General features: G+C 39.2%; 1 pseudogene; it reads left to right on the forward strand.

Annotated features, from left to right (window-relative positions):
• The first annotated feature begins 1972 nt into the window (after positions 1-1972).
• Positions 1973-2105, forward strand: LOC118996005 (uncharacterized; annotated as a pseudogene).
• The last annotated feature ends 1391 nt before the right edge of the window (positions 2106-3496 follow it).

The following is a 3496-nucleotide window of genomic DNA, read 5'->3' on the forward strand; positions in this document are numbered from 1 at the left end:
AGAGGGGCTAGGTTGGCAGGTTCTCGTTCAGGGCCTTGTGGACCAGGGGAAGGATTTTGAACTCTCCTTCTATAGGTAGGCGAAGGGAGGCCATGCCAGGGCACCAACAGGGTGGCGACAAAAATAGATTCATGCTTTGGAAATATCATCCTGGCTGCAGTGTGAAGCAAAGGTAAGAAGGCAAACTGGAGTCAGACCTGTGAGGGGCTGTCCTAGTCACTTAAGCAGGAGCGGATGGCGGTTTGGGGCTAGGGTGGGAGCTGAGGGGATGAAGAGAAGTGGGAAGGTTTTAGCGATATTACAAACAAGGTTGCCAGAGTTTGGTGATTGACTAGAGAGAAATAGCATCCCGAATGGAGGGGTGCCCATAAATGGAGGTCGTTCACTGAAATGGGCCTAGAAGAAGAATGAGGAGGGCCACCATTTGGACCTGGGTGTTCCATCTCCGGAATAGAGGCAGTGGACTTCTTAGTGGGCCTGGCTGCAGCAGGACACGGCACCCATGCTCCCTTCACCTCCAGATTTGGCCTGTGAGCACACACACCTGCGACCCCATCGCTTGAAATGGCGCCAAGGAGAAGCCACATCCTTCGCTAGAGGAGCTCTCCCCACTGGTTTGCTGTGCTTTTATTGTCACAGTCCCAAACAGTAAAATAGTCATCTTGACACTTAACGGGGGACAGTGCCGTGGTTAAGCGCATACACACCAGACTGCCTGGGTTGGTAAATAATGTGTTTGCTATATAAGCTTGGGCAAGTTACTTAACTCATCTGTGACTCAGTGTCCTCATTAGGAAGTTAAGTAACTTGGGCAAGTTACTTAACTCATCTGTGACTCAGTGTCCTCATAGTTCATATTTGACAAATTTGTTGTAGAGAAAAAAATGTGTAGACCCATATATAATGAAATAGGCACCGGATAAATACTGATAAAACAAATGAATAGTTCTTACCTTATTCTTGGTTCATTCCCTCTTCTTCTCAGTGTAAAACATTTCTTGGATGCTCTGTGTGTCATGGACTCAGAGCCCTGGTTTTCTTCAAGGGAGAAAAAGGAGTCGAGAGGTCAACTAAGTTTTTTTTTTTTAAAGAGTTTGTTTATATTCAGTGCTGGGTGCTAGGTTAGACATTTTTCCATCTCTTAACCCATGGCCATCCAGAATAATCATCCTAAAATGTTGATGTAGTCATGCTTCGTCTCCTTGCTCAAAGTATTAAGTTCAAATTCCAACAGCCTCAGTAGAACTTTGAAGGCTTATTATGACCTATTCCCAACTGGTTTATCCCCTGCCCCACCTCCTAAATGATGCTTCTACCCTCTGCGTTACCCCCAATATACTTTCCATTCTTCAACTATCACGATCACACATGTTTATATGTCAAAGTGTGTGCTGTGCCTTCTGCTGGAAGTGCCCCTACTTCTCATTTCCTATTCAAATGGCACCAACTCTTGAAAATTGGCCACCCCATTTCTCTGATCCCTAGCATGACAGTTTTTCCAAAATAACACTTACTATAGAGTATCTTAGTTACTTGTTCGTGAGTTTGTCTTTCCCTTAGTAGACTATGAGATATTTAAGAGCACAGCCTGTGTCTTTGTGGCCTTGGGAATCCCAGATCCTAGCTTAGAACTTGGCACAGAGTGGGTGTTAAGGTAAGGCTTACTGAATGAGTCACTGAATAAATAGACCCCACTGAAAATGGAAGCAACAGTAGGTAGGCAACTACTTTCTCCCTCCTCCTACTATCTCCTTGCCTTTGCCCTAGCTCAGCGAACTGCCCCAGAAGAAGAACATCTGGAATTGACCAGGAAGGACATCTCAGGAAATGATACAAATATTGATTACTTTGCTTGTGTTCCCTAGATAAGGTGTTGATTCCAAGGCACCAGCATTGTACGCTGTAATTTAAAATTAAAGAGTTTTTTTTAAACTCAATAAAGACCCAGGATTTAAAAATCTTTCAGTTTCCTATCGCTTCTCGGCCTTTTGGCTAAGATCAAGTGTAGTATCTGTTCTTACCAGTTTAAAAATCTTCCAGTTTCCTTATGCAAGTTAGGGTACCCTGGTACAAAGGGTTGCCTGGGTCCAGGGTTAGGAATACTGGGCTGGAGCTGACAAGGACCAGGTCTAGTCTAATCTCAGCCCAACTTGACAGGTAACATTTATACTCAGAAAATGTGTTATACTCACATCCTTTACACAGATTATATTATCAGCAGATGGGATTCCCTTGAACACCTGCCCTTTGATCTGTCTATTGTATTTGCTAAAGAAAATTCACTGTGGTAAAATACAGCGTCCAGCAGGAGTAACACCATTGAGTGTGGTTGGTAGGGTACATGAACATCTCATATGAGTTGGAAAGCACTTTGAACATTTTGCCTAAAATATTGTACGGTGTGCTTGAGTATGATATTATTATGTTACAGAACTATGATTATAATTTTATAATGAAAGACTTTTATGTAATAAAGAGGGAGCTTTATTTGTGCTGTACCATCTATAGTAGTCTTGGAGAGTTTGGTTTTGTATCCTCTAAAGTCATCTTAGAAGAACCATATACCTTTGTAAGTTAACGAGTGTTTTATTTTATGTTTAAATAGTTACAAAGCATGTAACTTTAGGTATATTGAAAATACAGTTATTTAAAAATAAAATTATCATATAAAATTTTAAAATGGATTTAATGAAATTTAAATTCCATAGTGATTTAATGCTGCCATTTACCCATTAAGAAATATATGGATAAGATCTTTCTTTAACAGTTGAAAGCTTGCATAGTTTCTTTTTCTCATTAAATGTGTATTTCCATTCCATTTCTTCCATAGGAGCTTATCCTAATGTGGTATGTTTTTATACTTGAAGGCATTTTATTGATGTTATCATATTCCTCTGAAACAAAACATGCATATAAATTCATATTCCTGTAGTGTTCTGTAAATATAAAGTTCTAGCATAAAACGATTTCTCCTGAACTGAACTATCATAATGATTGTTAGTAGTCAATTGATCAATCTACTCTACATTTATTATAATTTTGATAAGTGTTTATGACATGAAACAGAATTTTATTGAAAATGCTTCTCTGAGATATTTTTTAAATTAGATCATATATCTGTTGAGGAATATTTATCACTGCAAGCATGAGATGGTATTATATAAATTCTCTGTCTACCTTTCATTTTTTTGGTTGCAAGCACTAGAAACTCATTCACAGAAACTAATGAACGAGAAAAGAAAGACTTATCCTATAATTTCTTTCCATGTTGCTTGCCAAAATCTGTAGGGGGATAATCATCCAAAAAAGCATTTTTTGTGATTTCTCAATTGACATTTTAATTAGGTTCCCGTTCATTTTTATTGTAGCCAACGCATCGGAAGTCATCTGACTTGCAAGATGATCTGTTACTCGATCATTAGCCACTCACTTTCTCAATAGTTACAACAGAATTTTGAATTGCAGCTTTGTTTGTTCCCCTGGAGATTTTTATACC

The sequence above is a fragment of the Sturnira hondurensis genome, unplaced genomic scaffold (genome assembly GCF_014824575.4).
Source record: "Sturnira hondurensis isolate 20B ecotype Veracruz unplaced genomic scaffold, ASM1482457v3 Scaffold0010448, whole genome shotgun sequence".
NCBI classification, from domain to species: Eukaryota; Metazoa; Chordata; class Mammalia; order Chiroptera; family Phyllostomidae; genus Sturnira; species Sturnira hondurensis.